The sequence below is a fragment of the Cnephaeus nilssonii genome, assembly GCF_951640355.1.
Source record: "Cnephaeus nilssonii genome assembly, chromosome: 10".
Classification (NCBI taxonomy): domain Eukaryota; kingdom Metazoa; phylum Chordata; class Mammalia; order Chiroptera; family Vespertilionidae; genus Cnephaeus; species Cnephaeus nilssonii.
This window is the reverse complement of record NC_137081.1, coordinates 21,445,599-21,453,018: the sequence shown is the minus strand read 5'-3', so window position 1 is coordinate 21,453,018 and position 7,420 is coordinate 21,445,599.

Below are 7,420 nucleotides of genomic sequence, written 5' to 3'. Positions count from 1 at the left end.
AGCCTCCCTCCTGGGACATCCAAACCCACCATTCTTCCTATTCTCTATCTATCTATATAAAGAAAAGCCTAAAAAAAAAAAAAAAAAAAGCCTAATATGCAAAGTGTTCCCTCGGGAGTTTGACCGGGAGACCGGGAGTTCAATTGCTTGCTATGACGTGCACTAACCACCAGGGGGTGGGGCGGAACTAAGGGAGGCCCCAGCTGGCGGCAGCCAGAAGGCCCTGATTGGCCCTGATCGCTGGCCAGACCTAGGGACCCTATCCATGCACAAATTTTGTGCACCGGGCCTCTAGTTTGTTTATGAAAGTGTTAACTAATGTTTATAGATAACTAGAGGCCCGGTACACGACATTCGTGCACTGGGGGGAGGGATCCCTCAGTCTGGCCTGCACCATCTCGCAGTCCAGGACCCCTAGGGGTATGTCCGACTCGGGGTGTGTCTTGCAGTCCGGGATCCCTCAGGGTATTTCCGACTCAGGGGATCAGGCCTAAGCCGGCAGTTGGACATTTCCCAAGGGGTCCTTAGCACTGCTGCAGAGGCGGGAGAGGCTCCCATCACTGCTGCTACGCTCGCCAGCCATGAGCCTGCCTTCTGGCTGAGCAGGCAGGGAGCATTGGGAAAGTATCCTTGCTTATCTGAAGTTTAGATTTAACTGGGTGTCTTGTATTTTTCTGGCAACCCTGAAAAAAAAAGGGGGGGGAGCGCACTTACCACCAGGGGGCAGTTCCTGTGTTGAGCGTCTGCCTCCTGGTGGTCAGTGTGTGTCATAGCGACCGGTCGTTCCACTGTTTGGTCAATTTGCATATTAGGGTTTTATTATATAGAATAAGGCTAATTTTTAGGGGGAATAGCTCTAATTGTCCTCCCCTCCTCCCCCAATATATCTGTCACTCTGTCTGAGAGCCTTGTGCTGAACCTAATTTAGAGTATTCGACTTCCCTCAATTCAACAGATGATGGGGCAGGGCTGTGCTGAGGCCTAGAGATGAATGAGACTTTGTCTTTGCCCTCAGTGGGAGAAAGAGCCATATTTACCCCAGGCTAGGTTAAATGCCTCATTCAGTAAATGCAAAGTGCTCTGAAAAAAAAAGGCAACTTCTTTGAGAAAGTTAGTGCATTTGTTTAAGCAACTCCATCTCTGGGTGGAGTAACCATAAGCTCTCATATCAGGCACACTGCAGGAGAAATTTGTAGACTGATTAGTAGAACCTTGGGGCTGGGCTGCAGAGGGCCAGGCTGCCGAGAAAGTTCTCTGGATCCACCAATCCAGTTAAATTTTCCCACCCACTCCTTCTAGTTCCGCCTGGGCTCTTGGAAACCACTCCAGGGGCCCACCCTTCCTCCCATCAATCACTAAATGTTGGCTACTCCTTCCCTAAAATAAACATCAGCCTGATCCCTTTCATTCCTCCAGCCCCTTTCCTGCTGCCACTGACTTGACTTTCCTCCTAGGGCAGGGTTGCCAGAAAAATACAAGACATCCAGTTAAATCTAAACTCAGATAAGCAAGGATACTTCCCCAATGCTGTATGGGACAATGGAACATAATTATACAAAAAATGATTTGTTTGAAGTTCAAATTTAATTGCTTGTGAATTAAAAAAAAAAAAAAAAGGAAAATGGAAAGTAACCTCATAGGGTGAGCTAATCAAATTCCTAACTGGGCAGGTCATGGTTGGTGTCATGACACAGACCTAGAACTTCTTGAAGAGTTTTAAGCCAGCCTGTCCATTGTTTTTGTGCCAAGGTTAACACACCTTTGAAATACCAGAAGTAATACTCCTCAAAGGGTGTATTAACCCTCAAGAGAACACATAATCGTGCTAACCATCCTGCAATCCAATCCCCAGTCCCTACCTTGGTTTCTCCAATCTTCCCTGCCTTAATCTCAAATGCATAAAAGAAGCTGCAAACTTACTCTCTGGAGCATTTGAGACCTCGTTCCCTGGCATATTAGTCAGTTTGGCTCAAATAAACTCCTATGAAAATTCTCTACTGATCTGGATGTTTCCTACATCGACATGCCTGTCCTCATCCTTATCCGCAGAAGTTGGTGACTATACCCCAGGGGCACTACCACGCCTCCCCTACCCTCCCAACTTCCCTCCAAATAGCTATTGCCAGTTTCATGGCTCCCCATTGCTCTCCAGGTAAAAATCTCAGTTCCTGGCCCCCTGCCTCTTGCCTAGTTCTGTTTCTTACCATTCCCACCACATTCCATCTGCCCAGTCCTAGATTGCTGGAACAAAGGGACCTAAGCCCTTCGCTTCAGGTGCTGTTCCCTTGTGGCTGAAAAAGGGGCCACATACTCAACCTGACAAAGTCAGAAGAGGCCTGAATGGAGGACTTTACAAATAGACCGGAAGTAACCACATCGGTTGGTTTGAACATAAAAATTCCTAACTAAAAGTGAGTCATGGAAGGCCCGCCTGCGTGGCTCAGTGGTTAAGCATCACCAGGAGGTTAAGGCATATGCCTGGGTTGCGGGCTACATCCACAGTGAGGAGTGTACAGGAGGTGGCGGATCAATGATTCTCTCTCATCATTGATGTTTCTATCTCTCTCTCCTTCTCCTTTCTTCTCTGAAATCAATTAAAAAATATTTTTTAAAAATAAAAGTGAATCATGGAGGGATCTCTAGCTCTGGTGGTCAGCCCCCAAATCTGATCTCTCACTGCCCTTGCTCTGAGGAAACTTCTGAATCTGAGTCATTGGTCTGAGATAAGTAAGTAAACAAATGTTTAGTTGAATAAATGAATGAACAACAACAACAGAAAAAGTGAGTCATGGAGGACATTCATGTCCTGGGTCTGTAGTTTCTTTGACCAAAGGTCAGTTTTTACCTTAATGGAGCTGACTGTTAACTTTTTGCATCTATGATAACATACCTTTGGATGGTCAGAGTAATCTTTTTCAGACCCCTCAGGGCACAATCTCCCACTAGAGCATGAGACCACAGAACCCCTCATGTTATCTTGTTCCCTGCATACCATCTCTATGTGCTGTAGACGGTCATTATTAACTATCCTAGACCCACTACTGTAAAAGAAGTATGTGTCTCTGTTTCACTTTTTATCCAGTCCCAGAATTTTCCCCACTTTGCTTTCTCCTGCCCCCTTAATGTACCATCAACACATTTCATGTAACCTCTCTACATCTCCTCCTTTGATTCTAATGTATAAAATAAGCTGAAAAACTGCATTCTCTGGAGCACTTTCTCAATCCCTTGAGATTTTGCTTCCCAGCAATTGTCAGTTTGTCTCAAGTCAACTCATAAAAATTCTCTACAGGCTTCTTACCTCGACACAGGAGTTAAAAAGGGGTCAAGAGAAGGAAATCATTTATTGAATGCTTATTGTAAACCCTCACTCTGGGCCTGGTACTTCAGATGCTCTTTTAGGATTCTAACCTTGACTCCATGATCAGAAAATGGATTCAGGAGAAAGAGCCCGCAGCAAGGCTTGTGTGGTTTGTCTGTGTGTGTCCCCACATTCCATTTTCCCACGGGGCAGATGTGATGCCGCCTGGAAAACAATGTCCTTGGAAATGTCTCTACTTTGGAAGTTCTAGAAAGTGGAGGGTGCTTTCTGGAAAAGGTGCCAAAGTGTAGAGAGCATGCAGGGATATCAGAGGTCTGGCCAGATTCTACAAGACTTTGCAATTCACCTGGGGCTCCACACTGTGATCAAGGGGGAGAATGAAATTGAGCAGAACTGTACTTGTTCCATGAACTCTTCTGTCCCTATGAACTGAACTTTCATTGAATGGTTTTGCTATCAGCATAATTAGCTAGTTATCCTATATAATAAAAGCCTAATATACAAATTGTCCCTTCAACCGGGAGTTCGACCGCTTGCTATGAGGTGTGCTGACCACCAGGGGGTGGTGCAGAACATGGCAGGTGTCAGCGATGTGGCGCTGGCAGCAGGCGGCAGTGGAGGCACTGCCGGACCCAATGGGCCCCGACAAGAGCGGGACCACGGCGGGCTGGTGGAGCAGGTGAACAGATGGCGCCAAGCCAAGGCAGGTGTGAGTGGGGGCCCGATCGCCCTGCCAATAGCCCCACAGACGGCAACCAGTGGTGGCAGCAGGGGCGAGGCCGCCATCCAGCTCCCAGGCACTGAGGGAGCGGGGGGTGGGGGGGGGTGGGGGAGGGGGGAAGGGGCCAGCTCCAATCGATCACCCCACAGACGGTGACCAGTGGCCAACAGGCCCTGATCGCCCAATCTGGACCGGGCCCCAGGCTGGGATGGGGAACTGGGGGTGGGTGGTGGCAACCAACCTCCTGTGGCACCCAGGCAGGGGGTTGTGACCTCTTGCCAGCTACCTGGGGGCGGAGGTGACAGGGATGAAGGTGCAGTGGGAATGTGGGGTGTCCACCAAGCTCTCTCTCACTCCCTCTCCTTCCCTCCCTCGGGATGCCAGGGCTCGTGCACCAGGGAAGGCCCCGAGCTCAGGTGCTGGGTGCCCACAAGGAGCTCGCCCCACACCCACACAGCCACCAGGACTGCAGGGGCCGGTCGGGCTCCCCATGGGCTCACGCAGGAGCCGGTCCATGAGGCCAGCCTTGAGCGCACGCGCTGCCTGCCCAGCTTTCACGCAGCACCACTGGGTGGCCCCAGAGGCTCACACTGCACCCCGGCCCACGGTGTCAGGTCACACTCAGGCGCTGTGACTTAGGGAATGGGGGCGCTCAGGGGTCCAGGGGCCCAGGTGCTGCCCAGGGCCCAGAGATCACCTGGGACCTGCCCTTCCATGCCAGACGCTCACACTTCAATCCTCAGCCAGGCCTAGGGACCGCACCCGTGCATGAATTTTGTGCACCAGGCCTCTAGTTAATATTAATAATAGGAAGAGAGCAAAGGGAGAATCAGACACTGTAAGCATGGTCATCTGGCAGCTTCACCAGGAAGCTACAGCTCCATGCTCCCAGGGAGCCACCGCTCCATTCCCTGCAGATCACTGGGGGAAGGGACCAAACAAAGGGGGAGATGGGCACATGCACAGTGAAGTCAGTGACAAAGGGGAGGTGCTTGCCTGACAGTTTGGCCTGGGAAACAGTGAATTGGCTAAAGGGTGAACTCCATCAGAAATACACTAAATCTTGGAAAGTTAAAAATCCCCACAGAGTTCCCTCCCCTTTTCTCTATTGCTCCGTGGATTTGAATGTTCTCTCTCCATAGCCATGTGGCCTGAGGCAGCTGCATGGCCCATGCCCATGTGGACCCCACACCCAATGGGCTGTAGCTGGAAACATAAGCTAAGCTAGCCAGATGCTGGACTAGACTTTAATAATATGGAACAGAAATTCTGGGCAGTGGCCTTAATTCTGACCCTTCTGAAGACAAGATTGGACTTCTTCCATGGCAAGACAGACAGAAATGGGACCCCCTTAATTTTACATCATTAATAAAGCTTTTGATGAAACCCCATCATCCCATGGGGGCCTCAGGAAATTATTTTCCTCATGGCACCCCAAGAACTCCACTTCCACTGATAGTAATTTGAGAGAGACCAGTAAGCCAGGACAAGTGGAATGGGAAACAGACAAAGCTGAAAAAACTGGCTGAGCAATTTACAGCCAGATACAGAAGGTCACCTGACTAGACATAACATCTAGGCCAGGCGTCCTCAAACTACGGCCCGCGGGCCACATGTGGGTGTTTTTGCCATTTTGTTTTTTTAGTTCAAAATAAGATATGTGCAGTGAGCATAGGAATTTGTTCATAGTTGTTTTTTAAACTATAGTCCAGCCCTCCAACTGTCTGAGGGACAGTGAACTGGCCCCCTGTTTAAAAAGTTTGAGGACCCCTGATCTAGGCCTTAGTTGTATTTCAGCTCCAAGCTCAGAAAAGCAGAAAAACCAGGTGGGCAATGCCAAGACCAGCGACAGAGACTAACGACCCTGCCCTGGTACTGACCAATCAGTAGAGACCATGACCCTGGAAGAACACACTTGGAAAACTGATGAATATTCTGCTGAAACCCTCTCCTGAGACCTCCCCTAAGACTCCCACCTGCAAGAAAGATAAAGCCTCAAGATAAAGAACCCAGCTGGCTCTTGTTCTGGGTAGCACACCCAGGTCATTACCTTCCCCCTCTTCTTCCCCCACAGGCACCCATTTACTAAACTCTAAGGGACCCCAAGAGCCTTGCAACTAGGGGAGCAATGGCAGTGGCAGCTCATCCCAGGCTAATCCCCTGAACCTGTCTCTGAGGCCCTCTTTTCTCTGACTCCCAGAGAGCTAAGGCAATCCAGCCTAGGCTCTCCTGTTGCTTCTTCTACCTTCACCTAAACCCTTCCTGTTCTACTGTCCCCAGCTTTAATAAATGTACCCTCATACTCACCTGGGCTTGTGAAATTTTTTTCTACACAAAGTCAAGAATTCACACACTACTGGCTGGCCCTAGTAAACCCGCTCAGGGGCAGGTTCTTTGTTCGATAACAGGTTAGAGTGCTTGGGGGTTTGCTCACCATGATGTCCACTTGTTACTCCCCTAAAGTAACTCCTAGTTAAGGTATATCTACCTATACAAATGAACATACAGTGTGTGTGGAGGGGGGAGGCAATTGAAGAAACATTTCTATTTTGATTAGCCTGAAACATACAATCTAAGTGGCAACTTTGCTTACTATGTTTAGTAGTAAACAGGCTGCTTTCACTTATGCTGAGTGTGCATAGGAGCTTCCAGTAAGTCCGGCCCAGGCCCTTCCTTCCCAAGCCTTGCTCTCTAAAGGAGCTCGACTGGCCACAGGGGATAATAATGTCAGGAAACGTGCTCAGTGAGGGGTTTGGAATCAGGAATTGCTCAGGTTGTCTTGGTTGTCTAGCTGTATTCATTTCTAGAAGTGTTTTGTCAAGTCAACCCTCATCCATTCAAAAAGGAAAAGGGTCAGCAGGCTTGTGAAGACATTTTGTGATAGTGTTGATCTGTGGCTATTAACACGAGATAAGCACCTTAAATAAAGCTGTTCAGCCACCAGCAGCGGCAGCCTTGGTGTAATGGAAAAAACATGGACTTGGGACCTGTGTAATCTCGGGCAGGGTTTCTAAACTTCCCAGAACCCATTCCTCATCTCTAAGGTCGGACTCATAGTGCCTCCTTCCATTTGTGGCTGTGAGGGTTGATAGAGGGGTGCAACCCTCTCAGCCCAAGGGTGTGCACTGACAGTAGTAATTTACATCTCAATTCAGGACTCTGACTCTTAACAGCTGCTTTCCTGGTTGAATCAACTTCAAGCAGGAAATATCTTGGTCCCCATGGATTGTAAGTTTCACCTCTATAGTTGAATGTTTGAAGTTTTAAACCTAAAAGGTGCATTTGGCTTAAAAGCTTAGAATTGTCAAAGATGTTCATCACAAACATATCTAATAATGAAAAAATGGGCAACAATTTGAATGTTTTTCAGTAGTTAA